Below are 8,227 nucleotides of genomic sequence, written 5' to 3' on the forward strand. Positions count from 1 at the left end.
ATTGTGAAAATATTGTGGTAATGTTTCTCAATTATGATTTTTTATTCTTATATTATTCTCCTTTCTTATTCATTTCATCCATACGTTTTGTTTGGTTTTTTTTTTTTTTTTCATACACGTTTGTTCTTATCTCTTTATCTCCCCCTTCAGCCTTTCTTTTCTTTCTTTTCTCTCTCATTCAAGAAGTGCTCTCATTCTCTCTTTTCTTTTTTCTCCAGCTTTCGCTCTCTGTTTGTTTTTTTTCTTTTTTTTTTTCCTCTATACATGTTTGTCCTTATCTCTTATCTCCCCTTCAGCCCTTCTTTTCTTTCTGTTTCTCCCTCATTCAAGAAGTGCTCTCATTGTCTCTCTCTTTTTTTTTTTTTTTTTTTTTCTCCAGCTTTCACTCTCTGTTTGTTTTTTCTTTTCTTTTCTTTTTTTTCCTCCATACACGTTGTCCTTATTTCTTTATCTCCCCCTTCTTTTCTTTCTTTTTCTCCCTCATTCAAGAACGTTCCAGCTAGTGCCCTCATTCTCTCTCCTTTTTTTTTCTAGCTCTCACTCTCTGTTTTTTTTTTTTTTACTTGATTCTAGAATAGCTGTTGTGTTTGTGAAGAGGTAGGTGGAGAGGGGCATTTGTGTAATTTCACTGTGAGAGCACTTTTCTCTCCACAATTTCCTCCAATTTGGGAGGATGTAAATTGTGGGNTAAGTCAAGATAGTGATGGTCAAATAGCAAGGATCAAACTGAGATTTTCCATCCCAATAAGGTATGCTTAGTTGATCCAACCAAATGGCCGCCTTTGACAAATTGCTACGGCCTTCCTCAAAGATCAAAGGAGCCCAAGCCCATGGTCATATCTCACTCCAATCCCTCCGCTATCTTTTTCTTTTTTTTTTTTTTTTTTTTTTTTTTTTTTTTTTTTTTTATGGAGTTGGTGCTTTCTGCACGGCCCCTAATTAGATTTAAGAATAGTAGTTAATATAATTTTATTTTTGTTTATTTTTGATAATACACTAAAATATATTAAAAAATTCATAATTTAAAATTAAAAAAAATTGTAACCGACTAGATAGGTAAAAAAAAAAAAATTATAATAAAACCAATCAAGTAGAGATATGAAAATCTCATTCTCTTTAAAGAGATTTAGGGTCCGTTTGGTTGGAGGAACCCAAAAGAGAAAATTTTTTCTCGGGTTTTCCATTCTCAGCATTTTTTTTTTTTTGCCAAACAGTGAAAAACACTGTTTTCCACTCTATTTTCCTCCCTCTATTTTCCATCCTCCCTATTATCCCCCCAACCAAACATAATGTTAATTCCTTTGCAATTGGCAAATTACACAAATCAGTGCAATAAATTTTCTATTAGACTTATCCCCTCTAAGATATAACAATAACAACCTAGTGAATCATCACATAACTCATACCAACTCTGCAGAAGTGGTTGAGTTCAAAACTCCACCAAATAATTACATTTTCTTTGCCATCAAAATAAACTAAATAAAATACTCCATAAAATTATGTCATACATATTACATATATCACATATTATCTCACACCTTTTCTATATATCTCACTCAGCGGTAGTGGTATGTCCTTTATATAGAATTTGGATAAAAGCAAGTTACATATAGAGAAATTAAATATTTTGCAACTACTACCACAATTTCATAATGCATTTGTAATGACAAATGGCAAAATTATGATTTGTAATTGATATCAACATAATTTCATAATAAATTTAGTAACACCAAAATTATGATTTATTTTTTTATGGAGTTATTTATTTAATTAAAATAAATTAACATTTTCCATTGAAGTCACAACAAGCAAGGGATTGTATTTGTATGTAGTTTTATTTTACTGTCAATTTTTGTGATACGTACCTTGAAAGAAAAAATTATTAGATAATTTGGGAGTAATGGTCCTTCCTCTCACATAAAGAATAGGCTTCACACATGATTCCCATTATGAGGCCCACCCCTCATATAGAAGAAGGAAACAATGCTCCTAGAGTATGTAATGTTTGTATGTGAGTGGTTTGAAAAAGGATAGAATTATAGGGACATTATCTAGCTTAGATTGACCCTTTAGAAGTGTTATCTTCCATCATGTTAGGGAGAGAAAAACTGGAATATTGCTCCGAAAGACACAACTTTATAGACATATATTGAGTGGAGCATCCATGTCATTTGAAATCATACTTATTATTCCAGCTTCTTTATCAAGTAGAAAGTGGGCATCGTAAGAATGCGATTCTTAAAACTAGATGAACCAATAAACTAGATTCGATTGTTTCTCCTTTTAATGGTCCTGTTGTGTCTCTTGTTATACAGCAACTCTTTTAATTTAAGCTTTGTCATTTTATATTGTCTTCCGCAATGGTTGTTTTCTAAAATACTAGTAAATTAATAGACCTCTCTATTAAATTTGAATACAATTAATTACGTCGGCAACTATTTAATTTAAAATATATCGAAATAAATTAATCAGTTTACGGAAGATCTATATGGTTGAGGGGTTAGGCCTTGTAGGGTCTGTTTTTGTAGCCCAAGCCCAAAGGATGTGGGTTAAAGGCCCAACGAACCAAGAACAATGAATTTGTAGAGAGTGGATCGAAGGTTTAGGCGCTCGCCGGCGTGCATGAAGCATGAACTACTTTCCTTTTATTAAAAAAATACTAAGAACAATTTACAATTGGGGGATGCTCCTCGGCCCATGGCCGAGGAGGTTTTTTCTTCCCCACCTCCTCTCCAAAAAACTCCTCCTCCCTCTCCCTTTACACTTTGCTTCCCTTCCTTATATATCTCTCACTCTCACCCTTCTTTCTTCCTTCTGTCGATCATCTATTGGCCTTCTTCCTGACCGTCTATCCCATCAAAGGTCATATCCGTGCTCAAGTGGTTCACCCTGATCGATGTTGCCCTGTCAAGGGGTTACATCCCCATTAATGTGGCCAGGAGGGTCAGGTGAGCGTATTCAATACAGAGGTGACAGTCCACCTAGGGCTCGCTTCTTCGCCGTGTTTCTGCCGCCGACGCGTGGCACCGGGCCCTTCTCCTCCACGGATATTCGAGGAGTCCTGTGGTGGGGCGGCCTTCGTGTTTTTCCGAGGTTTCAGACGACTGAGGACAGGGTCGTCCTCGGCGTGGGCCATTTGGGCCTGGTTTGAAGTGGGCTGAGGCTACCTGATTTTCTGGCCCCACAATAGCCCCTCAAAATCTTGCTGCACACATCCTCGGGCGGGGAGAAGGATTTTGACATCCTCGGCCTTACCCCCCCCCCCCCCCAGTTCAATATACATAGAGTTTTTTCTCAAATATTCTAATAGTGGGAGTTATATATATATATATATATATATATATATTATATACCTCACAATTATTATAACAACACGAATTCAGGATAATAATCATTCATAATGTGCTTCATTAATATGAACCAAATTCCATGTTGCGATCAAGATACACACTAATTATCAAAGAATAATCAACATCTTTGCAAGTATTCATTGTCTACATCAGGCATACAATCAAATGTTTCATCAAACTTATATTCTAAGAAGAAAAAAAATTCTTAAACAAATTTTAGTTAATATGTGCCAATGCGGGATTCCTCCTTCATCTAGAGGTTCATATGCAAGATGTACGGTTGTCCACATGCTTTAAGGAAAGAAAGAATTAAAAATTATTAAAATCAAGGAATTAATAATTTTCTATTTTAGAAAATCTGAAAACTTAGAAATAAAATTCTTCCTATGACAAGTTTGTTTCCTTTGTCATGTCACTATTGGCATTGTTTTATTTATTTTTTGTTTTCCCTCTATTTTCTTCCATTCATACTGTGGAATTTGAAGACTCTCTCAACTTGTGCCAGCCTGGTGAACAAGTCGCTATGCATGCCCAACCAGTTGATAAGTAATTTTCATGTCGACTTCCATTAGTTTAGTCTAGCCATGCATCATGGTGTTCACTTATCCAAAAAAAAACAAAAACAATAATGAACTTTTGCATCCTTAGGCTGTGTTCACCTTTGAATTAGTCACAACGATAACGAGGTTCATGTTTGCTTCCCACGACTTGGCTAGGTCAATCTATGAATATCTAGTTTGCTGTTTGCTACTAGGAAAATTGCAGGAAGGAGTTTTAGTAAAAACCAAACATTTAATAATGGCTAAATTTGTAGAGATACGCAATGTGGTTTCGTGGTATTTCCAAGTTATTTTCTCATAAGAAAAACCTAGGAAAGGGTGTGCATATGGACATGTTCTTGAGGATGCTATCAAAATGATAACGATGGAAAGAATTCAAGCATGTTAGAAGACAAGAAAACAATGTAGCACTAGACCATGCATGCTCTAGCTCGCCAAGCTCACCACATTGAGAGTGCCACTAGTGTGGCTTGAGGAAATCCTACAGTGCATTGTAAAATTCACATAATTCACAGATTCACATTGATATTACTGACCTCATGAAATAAAACTCTTGCTTCCCAGGTTCTTAAAAAAAATGGTGATTTCACTCAAGGTTATTTTACATCCAAAAACTATCTCTCTTTTCATTTTATTTTTTTGGAATAATTACATGATAATTAAATTATAATGTTCGACATTAAGTCTTAGAACCCTCAGAAGTTTGATTGAATAATCACATAAAGGGTTTTCTAGTGTGAAATTGGGTTTTAAATTACAGTGGAAATCCTCAGTAAGTCTCTATTATCTAAAATTAAGAGAAACCCACAAAAGTTACATTTAAAACTTAATTTCACACCAGAAAACCCTTTATGTGAAGGTGTAAGAGTATTTTAGTACAAAAAAATTCATGAAAAAAATAATATGTTCTTTAAATTGTATTCATCTATTAAGATTATCTTATCATTTTACGATTTTTTGGTGTAAAGATTCACATGAAAGAATTTTCAGGCTCTATTTGGTAAGAATGATATAAAAGTAATAGGACAGAAAGAAAAAATAATTATTATTTTGTGCTTGGTCGGATAGAAAGAAAAGAAACACTTAGAAAATTAATGTGTCACTTTTCTTTGTTTAATAGAGAATATTATAATTACTATCATATCAATTTGTATAAGAAATAAACATTCATAGGTATATTTCACTTATTCATTAATTATTTTGTGATATTTCTTTGAAAAGTCATATTTTTATTTAAATTATATTATTATCTCCAATAAATTAATCACCTATTTATATGATTTAAATTTTCAGTTTAATTGCACTTCCTAGTTCATGATTAATAATATAGCAAGTATTCCTTTCTCAAAAAAATATTGTTAAGCTGCAGCCAAAAAAAAAAAAAATCCAATATTAGAAGAAATATAATTAACCATGTAGGGCAGAAGACTTTTATATCCTCCTTGGTGCATATTGCAATTTCTGCTCACTTTTCCACCCATGTTTGGTGGAATGAATGAGTCAGTACTGTAGGCCCGTATGAATGAGGACACTCAACTCCATATCTCACATTTCCTTCGACTTTTGCACTATTCCATACCATAGAATATCCCACTCCATGACCACTTTTGCACCTTCTCACTTCCATCCTCCCCATTTTCTATGACACCAATAACGTTTACCCATATTTTTAGATTTTTAGAATTTCAACTTATGACATTCACTCTTGATAATAGTTTTTTACTATCAAACTTGACACCAATCAATATTTGGTGTAAACAGAAATTAAACCCCAGATCTCTTATTTAACTATTAGAGATTTTACCAATTTAGCTAACTAGAACCCACTTCTTTATTTTAGTTACATACAGAATAATCAAGGATTCAAATTGTAGCAATGCCAACTATGTCTAAAATTTTTCAAAGTTGATCGATCAACTTAGTCCATAATTACTGTAAAAGAGATGAGAAAAATGAGTGATGGTTTAGGATCAATTTGGTCAGTTTTGAAAAGTTTTCGCCTTGGTTGGTATTAGCTCAAATGTCAAGGGTAACGGTGTTAATTGTATTTTAATTTTTTTTGTTTTTACCCTTACAACCTGTGCCCCATTTTGGACCATTGTGGCACATTTGGTCAGTTTGCCTCTTCTATTTTATTTTTTTCTTCTCTTTAGTTTTCCTTCCATCCGAGTTCCTAGTTGAGACCATAGTGAGTGATTCGTGTCTTTAATTTTCTTTTTATGCAAATTTTCAAACTTATATTTTTGAAGTTACAAAGATTTTTGAGGCCAGAGTAATGATTGAGATAAATATTCTTCACTTATATTTTTGACATTTATTTTGATGATCACCTTATAATTGAGAGTTCTAGCTATGAACCAGAATTTCAATAAAGAACGATAGGTATCTCATAAAGGATTTAAGCATATTTTGTCCTTCGAATGATATTGTTAATTTCTTGGTTAGAGGACTTAAATCTTCCAGTAGTTTAGTCATCTCCCTTTTCTTGATTCCCAGTATTTTATTTAGTATGTATATGATTGTGGCATTGATGCTTCAATGAACACGAAATTAAGTCACTGTTGTATTTACAGATAGTTGAACTAGTCTTGAGCTCACAATCTGGATGAGGATGATGGATTGATTCATTTGATGGGGCTGTTTTAGAGGGACTAAAAGGGAGGAATTTGTTAGGTAATCTAATCCCACATCGAAAGCTAATATTGGAATGTGTGGAAGTCGCTTCTTTAAGAAGGAAAATTGAGCCAATCAACAAATCATGATCCTTCAGGCAGTTAACGGGATGTGATGAGTGGTTGGCCCTTGCAATACTAAAATGCGAGACGAGTGTCCGCCCCAAAACCTGGTTACGACAAACGGGCCCTCTAATCTTAACCAATCTGATCCCAACTTCAAAATAAAGTGAAGTTTTTGAATCAGTGTAAAAATGGAGTAATTGTTATGAAGTTACACACAAAGCAAAGTCTTTTCTATTTTTTGAGTTTCAACATGGACATGGTGTCTGATGTGTTTGAACTTTGAACCCATATGAAGTTACATAAGGCATATGTCTGATGTGTCTTATAGCTTAAAAACCATTATGGTGAAGATCCTCAATAACTCTCAATTAATTTTTTTTTTTTTTTTTTTCTACCTATAGAAATGCTCCTGCCCACTTCAAACCAGGCCCAAATGGCTCACGCCGAGACGACCTTGTCCTCAGTCGTCCGAAACCTCGGGAAAACACACGAATACCGAGGAAGAGATGCCGCCGGTCAGAAGCACGGCGAAGGAGCGAGCCCTGGGTGGACTGTCACCTCTGCATTGAATACGCTCACCTGACCCTCCTGGCCGCATTAATGGGGATGTAACCCCTTGACAGGGCAACATCGATCAGGGTGAACCACTTGAGCACGGATACGACCTTTGATGGGATAGACGGTCAGGGAGAAGGCCAATAGATGATCGACAGAAGGAAGAAGGAAGGGGGAGAGTGAGAGATATATAAGGAAGGGAAGCAAAGTATAACGGGGGGGAAAGGAGGAAAAACCTCATGGCCGAGGAGCATCCCCCAGTTGTAAATTATTCTAAATATTTTTCAATAAAAGAAAAGTAGTTCATGCTTCATGCATGCCGGCGAGCGCCTAAACCTTCGATCCACTCTCTACAAATTCATTGTTCTGGGTTCGTTGGGCCTGGGGGAAACCCATATCTTTTGCTACAAAAACTGACCCTACAATTTCTATTTATTTTATTTTATAATATAGCAGTTGAAAGAAGGAGATTTGAACCTTAGATGTCTTTTTTGAAAATACTAAAAGCTAAGAGCTATAAACTAAGTGAACTACAAATTTTTTGGCATAACAATATAAAACAAAGAAAAATAACACTCATTTTCTATATTTTTCTTTAATTCTATCTATCCGACCATACACCTATATTTTTCTTTAATTCTATCTATCCGACCATACACCTATCATAGAAAATAATCATCATATTTTTTTCCTTATCTTACTTTTTAATAATTTCTATATTTTGTTTCCTCCTATTTTTTATATCATCTTGCCATCCTACTTTTATATCATCTTACCAAATAGAGCCTAAAAATTCTTTTAATGAAATCTTTACACCAGAAAAATCTCCAAAAACCAGAAAAATCTAATAGATAAATACAATTTAATTTAATGAACATATTTTTTTTTTTTCATGAATTTTTTTGTACTGAAATACTCTTAGAACTTCGCATAATAATGAGTTTTTTTTTTTTTTTTTTTGGTGGGGGAGGGGGGGGGGGGGGGGGGGTGTTCTCTTAAGTTCATTTAAAAAAAAAAAAAAAAA

The 8,227-nt window shown here is 34.3% G+C and overlaps 1 non-coding gene across 1 annotated transcript; it reads left to right on the plus strand.

Moving 5' to 3' along the window:
- Window positions 1-6,689: 6,689 nt before the first annotated feature.
- LOC136068506 (small nucleolar RNA Z279/snoR105/snoR108) lies at window positions 6,690-6,797 on the plus strand. The gene has a single exon (XR_010629874.1). It is a non-coding gene; the product is annotated as a small nucleolar RNA Z279/snoR105/snoR108 (small nucleolar RNA).
- The last annotated feature ends 1,430 nt before the right edge of the window (window positions 6,798-8,227 follow it).

Source organism: Quercus suber, unplaced genomic scaffold (assembly GCF_002906115.3).
Source record: "Quercus suber isolate HL8 unplaced genomic scaffold, Cork oak 2.0 scaffold_118, whole genome shotgun sequence".
In the NCBI taxonomy this organism is placed as follows: Eukaryota; Viridiplantae; Streptophyta; class Magnoliopsida; order Fagales; family Fagaceae; genus Quercus; species Quercus suber.